The sequence below is a fragment of the Lygodium microphyllum genome, chromosome 1 (assembly GCF_053477565.2).
Source record: "Lygodium microphyllum isolate KBCC chromosome 1, Lygodium_microphyllum_v1.1.10, whole genome shotgun sequence".
Classification (NCBI taxonomy): Eukaryota; Viridiplantae; Streptophyta; class Polypodiopsida; order Schizaeales; family Lygodiaceae; genus Lygodium; species Lygodium microphyllum.
Window position 1 is genome coordinate 66,204,360 of NC_141135.1, and position 9,234 is coordinate 66,213,593.

The following is a 9,234-nucleotide window of genomic DNA, read 5'->3' on the forward strand; positions in this document are numbered from 1 at the left end:
ATGTACATACTCCACTTGTGTGTTTGTGTTTGCGTGTGTTTTTGTTTGTGTGTGCGTGTTGTGTGTGTGTCAGAAAAATATGAAAAACTGATGCCAAAGAATATTATCATGCTATCAGTTTCAATGATGAACTTCAAGAAAAGCGCAGGAAACCGTGGAATCAAAGGAAGCTTTGTAGAAGCCAACATTTAAGCTATGAAGACAAAGGTTGCACCTGGACCAAGGCTTCTGATTCTAGACTATGTTAAAAGGCTTTGACAGGTGGTCCTCTAGTTCAAGCTCGAAACTTTGCAGTAATGACAGGTGTAAATTCAGGAATATCATGTGCAATGAGAAGAGCTCGTGGTGGCGTGGAAGATGTTCAGACCAGCATGGTAGCTGCCTTTGGAATTGGGGCTATGTTCTCTATCGTCAGTGGCGTCGGTGGCCCAAATGTGGCATTCAATGCAGTTACGACAAGAGTTTCTTTTGCTCTCATTCAAGGAGGCATGCATAAGCTTAACCTCGACCAGTTGATGCCTACTATTTGAAGGGGAAGAAGAGTTTACAGATGATGATGGTACTGTTTATAAATGGGATCATAAACTCAAAGCTTGGGTCCCTCAGGGTGATCCTGTTCTTGAGACTCCACTTTATGGAGCTGAAGAAATGACGTTCGTACATGAAGAGGAAGTGTTTCCAACCTTGAAGATTGCAGAAGAGGCAGAAGAAAATACTCCTCCAGTAGAGGATAAAAAAAAAACACTTGCTAATAAGCGGAAAGCAACTGATGAAATGGAAGCATAGGTTGTAGACGTGTTTTCAAAATATGGTATCATTAAGGAGGACCCAGATACCAAAAAGCTCAGAATCAAGCTGTATACTGACAAGGAATCAGGTAGGCTTAAAGGAGATGCACTTGTAACTTATTTGAAGGAGCCTTCTATGGACCTGGCTATCAAGCTTTTGGATGGTGTCCCATTTCGTCCTGGTGATAAGCAACCTATGATAGTCTCCCATGCCAAATTCGAACAGAAGGGTGAGGTTTTTATAAAAAAGGATCAGAACAAGCAGAAAAAGAAGAAACTGAAGCAAGCAGAACAAAAAGCCCTTGGGTGGGGTGGCCTCGATGATGCTAAGAAGTAGCAAGCAATGGGTGTGCTTCTGAAAAACATGTTCACACAGCAGGAGTTGGTGGAGGACCCGAATCTGCTCTCAGATTTGGAGGCAGACATAACTGAAGAGTGTAGCAAACTTGGTGCTATTGGGAAAATTCGTATCTAAAACTCACAAGGGCTAGTTCTGGTCAAATTTAAAGATAGACATAGTGGCCTAAAGTGTATTTAGATTATGAATGGTTGTTGGTTTGGTGGCAGACAAATTGAAGCACTTTCGAAAAAGGACGCGCTGATATTGGAGGGAAAAAGCATAATGCTGGCTGGAGACAACTGCGTGTGGTATGCTAAAACAACCAGACCAGAAAAAAAAAGCTAAAACAACATATTACATGGGCAAGAGGAACGACTTAGAGGTCTCTAAGCAGGTTCTGCAGATGGTCCAGTTCATCTGACAGGAAGCAGAGGAGAAAGCTAACGAAATCGCTGTCTCCGCAGAGGAGATTTGTACTCTCTGATGCAGGAGTTCAGCATTGAGAAATTGCAAATTGTTGAGGCTGAGAAGCGGAAGAGTGGGCAGATTACATCAGAAGGAAGAGTGCTGAAAGGAGAATTTTGGATCACATGTATCTGTTAGAGGCTGAGCCTTTCCTTGAGCAATATGCCAAACGGAGTAAACAACAGACTGAGTGGAATTCCAGCATATTGAAAACATTATTTGAGACAAAGAAAGATTTGGAATACATCACCAAAAATGCAGCGACGGACGAGGCTGTCATGATTATTGCGCTTTCTCCATCGAGCTTGGGGTGATTCCACAAGCTGAGCTTGGAAGGCCCACCTCTAATAGATCAAATCAAGGAAAAGTTGAAATCAATGTTGAATGCTCTCCGACTGCAGCTCCAAAGTTCGAAAGATGGAGAGGAATTATCCTTGGAACTTTCAAGAGCATTGCAAAGAAGTTTACTTGATGGTCAAAGTGGAGTAGGTGAATATAAGCTATTACAGTCAAGGCAGCACGGAGCAATACGGGGATCCCCAAAGTGGAAGTGACAAGTGCTACTACTGAAGAAGAAGTTGATTTTGAAGTGAGTGATAATCCAGAGGAGTTCTGCAAGTTGGATACTTCCAAAGTACCTGTAATTGGCACACTAACAAAGGTACTGGAAGCCAAAGCATAGGCAAACATTATTGGTTGGCAAGTATTATATTGTTGATGCGACAGCAGAGGAGGAAGCCCATATGAGCTCAGCAGTGTCAATTGGTGTGAACAGTTTGGGAAATATTAGTGGTATTACTAAACAAGGAGGGGAAGGATAGTTGTTTTTTTAATGCAGCGAACAATAGGCCAGCATTGGGCAGCTCTGACTGAATCCTAGAGTTCTCAGCCGTTAAAGAAACACAAAAGGGCAAAACAAACCAACTTGTGTCAGTAAACCTGCATCTTCCTTTCAAGCTGGAACGAATACTTGTCTTTATTTCTCCAAGAAAAGTTCACTTGCATTTTTCTTGTCATGCTAACATGCAAGAAGGAGCTTCAAGGATCCATATGATCATTATAGCAGAAGGATCTACAAATGCTACAGAATTAAATCAGGTGGCCTAAAACCAGTGGACTGATCAGATTGGAATTCATCTTGTATTTTGTAAACATCTTGGCAATAATACAATTGTTCTTTGGCAACAAAAAATGAGATATTCTTGTTAGCCTCTTTCCTTGGCGCATCTTGAACCCTGTGTTCAGCAGCTCTTGCATGAACTCCACGACAGCGTCAAGCTAGGGTTACTAAGACCTCACCCTTGTAAGGGTATTGGACCACTCCTTTGCGGAGAATATCTTCTAATGATTTTGGCCCGCCATCTAGCCCATTTTTCTCTTTCTTGCTTCTGAAGTTTGACTTGACGGTCTTTTGGATCTATCTCACTACCTTTTGGCATACACTAATAAATTGGTCTTATTGACCAAAATTTGAAAACCACCACTTATTAGTCACTTTTAAAAAGTGCACCATGTGTCAGGACCTAAAACATGCTAGACACTAGCTCTAAGGTACTAGTTGGGCCTCACTACTCACCTAAAACCACCCCACATGGCCTCTCATGGCCCCAAGAGCATCTATGAACTTTGCGTTTATATGGTTTTGTAGTCCAATAAATCCTTCTTTCCCCACTCCTTAGAGGGATTCCCTAAACATCTTGGTGCTATACACCATGTAGCATACACACACTGAGCACCCCTCGGTTGATCACTGCCCCTTCACTACTATGGCTCTCCTACATTTCGGGGATTGGCTCCAAGATGTGATGTAAATATGAAACACATTCGAAACACACTCCACTCTTTTAATTAAATGATTCACGAGATGATAGATAAACCTCACCAAATAACTCCCAAGGATCCGAATATCTAGCCCTACGGCTTGGGATACGTCACACTCTCAATGTCGGTCATCACTCATACAAATAGGTGTTATGCATCCATGTCAATCATGATTTTAGAATAACCTTGTCTACCCAACTTATTGTGCCAAAATAACCTCAATACCTTCTTAGTCAACTTATCAGCCCTACATTTATCATTACCTTTCCTTTATATATTGCATGTCACTAATCTTGCCACTCCCTATCTCAATTATCTCTATTGTTGTAGTCCATTTAATGCAACATAGTCAATCTACCTTGCCTCCACTCGGTCACTTTGAAAATAGGCTTGAGAGTAAAGCACATACTATTATTATAGGCCACTACTAGTTTAAAATTTTAGTGTTTGGAAAATTCCATGCCTTGACTTGGGCTTTGTGTGTGTTTTCAACCTATCATTAACTAATTTGAGAGCTTACTAAGGTTCTCTTACAATGACACTTGCATTGTATAGTATAACTCTTAGGAAAATTTTATGGTTTAGATATACCATAGTTAGAATGTCTTCCCTATGCTCAAGTTAGTATTCTAATAGTTACAATCCTAATAGTAATACTTATAACATTTTGGATAATTATAAGGTCCCCCCTCATACTTAGTGCACTATTCATATATAAGAACTTAAATGGTATATTAAATGTCTTTTTAATTAGTCATAACTTAATTGACAGGCTTACTAATATTCTTCTTACTAATGACATCTACATTTTATAATATAATCCTTAGGACATTGTTATCTATTTGGATCTTTCTATTGTTGCAAGAATTCACCATAGCCTTGCACAAAATTGAAGAAATTTCATGAACAACAAATTGCCAAAGAATATAGTTGAGAGAGAAGAGTGCATGAGAGAATAATTGGATACAATAATCTCTCCATACATAAGTAAGCACATCCCCTATGCATGTATTTATTTAATTTTATTCTCTTAGTGCTCAAAAGACAAAATACATCTCAAAAATAGGCCACATATTTCTCTTCGTTGCATAACTCATCTTTCCCAATTCTTTTCTCCAAAGTGAAATACTTTTCATAAAGATAAGATCTAAAATATAAATCCTAAGCTAGTCAAGATATACATTAGTAAAATAATTATTTTAAGCTTTTAATTTTACAAATTAGCCTACAGAAATAATCACTAGTGCTTGTGTGCATACAACTATTGCATTGAGAATGGTAATCAACTGTTAATTAATCATAAGTAGGGGATACATATGATTTTTTAAAACATAGACATATAACTCTTAGTGGATAAACTTGAACAACAAAGGAGAAATATACATGGGAACAACCTTTAAAATAGACATTAAGGTGAGACTAGGTATATATGAGCATGATCGTAATTATTGGTTCCAATTAATCCTTTATTACATGAAAATGAGACATAGAAAATGTTTTTATTGTGTGCTAAAAGGAATGACAAGCCTTGCATAGAAACAATGCTTGTAGGGAAGGTATTATGATGAGTTTATTGGAAAACAGGGTTATGTAATTGCCCTCCCCATTCTAAAAAAGAAAACCACTGGCTGACAAAGTAAGGAAAAAACAATGTAGTAAGGTTATTGAAAGTTATAAGCTTGATTGTAAAATCTTTTAAAGCTTACTCAAAACATGCTACCCGTTGATGCTATGTATAATGCCATTTTTGTTGCCGTGTAGGATAGCACAATTTTTTGGATGGTGTCGCTTGTTATCTTGGCCCTTGTTGATGATATTAGCAAACTATTAGATGATAGACTAGACCTCAAACTGGAACCCTGGAGTGGTTTTGGAGCCACATGCATAGCAACAATAAACTCTCGTATTTAGAATTCTCTCTCTTAGTCTTCTTGGTAAAGATACCTTGATTGTGGGAAAACCACTTGTGGGGAAGCTATGGAAGACAACATACTAAGAGAGAATGACACATTAAGAGTAAGAACTTGGAAAATACCTATGTCACCTTGGAAGGGTGAAAGAGACATATCCCATGCTTTAGGCTGTGCATCACTGTATAATAGCTTTACCTCATACTTGCTTGAATGATGATTGATGGTGAGCATGGAAGAGGCATGGAGGATTGATGGATACATTGATCTTGATAAAGACCTTTAAAGTGATGCACAAACCAATTACTATGCTTAGATACCATTGTTCGAAGAATCCACCCTAGTCTTGCACAAAACTGAAGAAAATTCATGAACAAAAAATTGCTAAAGAATAGAGTTGACTGAAAACAGTACATGAGAGACCAATTGGGTACAACAATCCCCCCATTTCTGGGTAACCACATCCTCCTACATGTATTTATTTGATTTTATTCTTTGATGCTCAAAATACAAAATTTCTTTTCCTTGCACAGCTCATCTTTCCTAAAATTTTTCTAGTGAATTATTTTTCCTAAAGGTGAGATAAAAAATATCAATCCTAATGTAGTGAAGATATGCATCAATAAAATAATAATTCCAAGATATTACAAATTATCCCACAAATAATCACTTTTATTGTGCACATACAACCATCATGCTTAGGGTGTATATCGAGAATAAAATGATTTCATGCTACTCAAGCACCCAATAAATAGTCCTTACATACCATAAGCGCTCTTCAATAAGATAATATCTCCTTTTAATAATCTATTGTACCAAACACAAATCACATTAGTTCCTACTACCAAGTATGAGCAACCCATGTCATATGCAAGCCTACCCATGACAAGTTACAATCATGTGGCCATTAAACAATATTGAAAATCCACAATAAATGAAATCATAATCTTATTTTCCTATAGTTCTTTTCTTGCATTTTCATAACACTTCCATTAATAAATGGCATCCCCCATACTCAAGTTAGGATTCTTCCACAGCAATCTTTATAGAGAATAATGATAAAATTAATTAGGTTAACTTTTTCCCTCCTATAAAATGATAAGGAGCCTCCTTTTGTGAAGTAGAGCCTAGGTAACATATTGATAGGTAATTTAGGACCCTTTATGATTAATGATGGTGCTATTAATGGAATTGAGCATAGGTAATTTTATTTGATAGCTAGTTGTATTGAAAAATAAACCTAATTACAAACTACTATAATATGATTCAAATATTTGAATTGTAAATCACTTCTAAGACAAATTTTAATCCATGGATTCCATGTTAAGTGAAACTCTTGCTGCTTATAACAATTGTCAAACCTTAGATTCCATATTAAATGAAATTGATTATGCTAATAACAAATGTATTAGTACTATGTTGTCAATCCCTTGATAGGATAAGTATTAGTTATAAATCCCTTGATAGCATAAGTATACTTGAGTTAGCTATTATGGACAAGGTGTAGCTTGGGTTCTTGTTTGAATTTGTAGGTGTGTATATGACTAATTACATGTAAAAAGAGGTTTCTATAGTGGCCTTATTAGTTTGCAACTAGGAAATGGAGTTTTATTAAATCAACATTATTTGGTTTAAGCTAAGCTACTAGCTATAGAAAAGAGTTCATGTTGGAGCTACGATACTCGTAGCTAAGTAAAAATCTTACCCCTTGCAAGGATCTTGTCTATTGTAAGGAGAGATTCCTATTAGCCATGTCCTCACCATATCTGCTATCTTGTCAAACACATGGACTACTTATTTTCCTAATAAAGATAAAAGATCCTAACAGAAGCACTTTATCTAGTTGAATGACAAAATGTGCAAGAGTTTAACTTCAAATAATGATTATATAACATGCACAAATTCAAATCTCAAAGTCAAAGTCCTTCAAATTGAGAAAGTAAAGAGAACATAATGATAAGATTTCTACATACATATTAAATATGATCTATGTTGCATGCACCTTGGTGACACTCGCAAAACTCACTCTCATAGACATGATAGTGACATATTTAGGGGTCGCTCTCTTGAAAGTGATTGCCATGGAGTGGGATCCTCATGTGAAGGTGTACACATAATATGTGGAGTGATAGTAGTAGTCCCCTCCAAGTTCAAACATTTCTTCATCTATCCTTGTAGAAATATGCTTATAACAAGATAAGATGTAACTCAACAGAAGAGGAGGATCACAATAATGATGGCACACACTAATAGGTCTAGAACTACATATATAAGACATTAAACTCACATGCAACTTCATGACAATCCTAAATGAAGTGTGTTAAGTAGTTTTTTCAAGTTTTCTTGTGCCTTACTAGTTTAATGAGGTTAATATCCTATGATAGGATGAGAGTAGGCTATGCATACACTAGGCATATACTAAATGCATGCTAGGTGAAGCATATGCTAGGTATATGATATGTATATGTGATATGTATATGGTAGGCATAGGCCTATGGTATGATAGGCTAAGGGTATGGTAGGTATACCTTAAGTATATGCTAGATGTGGGTTAACTTTATGCTATGCTACGGATGCATACATTAAGCACATGCTAGGTGTAGGCTAAGAAAATACTTTGCTTCAGAATAAGATAAATGTATGCTAGGCCATGCATGTACCAAGTATTAACTAAGTGTATGTTGGACATATGCTAAGGGTACACTAGGCATATATTATAGGCATATTTTATGTTGGGCATAGGCTAATGTACCCTAGACATGAGCAAAGCATACGCTACACTAAGGATAGACTACTCATATGCTAAGCATACACTAGAAAGATGCTAAGCATATACAAAGGCATAAGATGATAATACATGAGATATACTCTAGATGTAGACTAATCATATGCCACTTGTAAAGGTATGCTAGGCATACACCAAAGGTAGGCTAAGTATAATCTAGGCATTGCCTTAGACATGGGCTAAGGATTTGCTAGGCTAAGCGCATGCTAAGCATACTATACTAAGAGTACATGTGTACACTAAGCATACACTACTAGGCATAGGCTAAGTGTAAGCTAAGCATACACTATACTAAGAGTGCATGTGTACACTAAGCCTAAACTAGGCATAGGCTAAGTGTAAGCTAGGCATAGACTAAGGCATTGTAAGCATATAGTATGCTAAGGGTACACATGTATACTAAGCCTACACTAGGCGTAGGCTAAGTGTAAGCTAGGCATAGGCCAAGTGTATGATATACATAGGCTAAGGGTATGCTAGGCATATGCTAAGCATATTTTGTGCATAGGATAAGCATATACTATACTAAAGGTATGCTAAGCATGCATTAAACATACACTTGGGATAGGCTAATTGTATGCTACGTGTAGGCTAAGCATATGCAAGGCATAGGCTAAGGGTATGATAGGCATATGATAAACATACAACATGCATAGGCTAAGTGCATACTAGACATAAGCATATTCTATGTTAAGGATACACTAGTCATATGCTAAGTGTACACACTAGGTGTAGGCTAAGCATACAATAGGCATAGTGTATGCTTAGCATATGCCTAGCATACCCTTTGCATAGCATATGCTACGCATAGGTGAAAGGTATGCTTTTGGGGAAGTTACTCTATGTATATCCTTTATATCATGTGCATTCAAGGCCTATTTATAAATATCCATCTATGATTTTTTTTTGAATAAAAAATAACCCTTTTCTTTTCAATTTGTAAATAACCCTTTTATATTACACCCTTTTGTATGTAAAAAATGGTATTTTTAAAATACCTTATCTTGAATCCACATGATGCACACATATATTCATGATTAACTTACATGAGGGTATGCTACACTAAGATATGTCAACAAGCCAAGCTTTGCAAGACATTGAATGCCTTTTATCATTGATTTCATA

At 36.9% G+C, this 9,234-nt stretch overlaps 2 pseudogenes; both read left to right on the forward strand.

The window, feature by feature from the left end:
* The first annotated feature begins 296 nt into the window (after positions 1-296).
* On the forward strand, positions 297-1,473 carry LOC148041207 (uncharacterized; annotated as a pseudogene).
* A 13-nt stretch (positions 1,474-1,486) lies between these two features.
* On the forward strand, positions 1,487-2,414 carry LOC148041208 (uncharacterized; annotated as a pseudogene).
* The last annotated feature ends 6,820 nt before the right edge of the window (positions 2,415-9,234 follow it).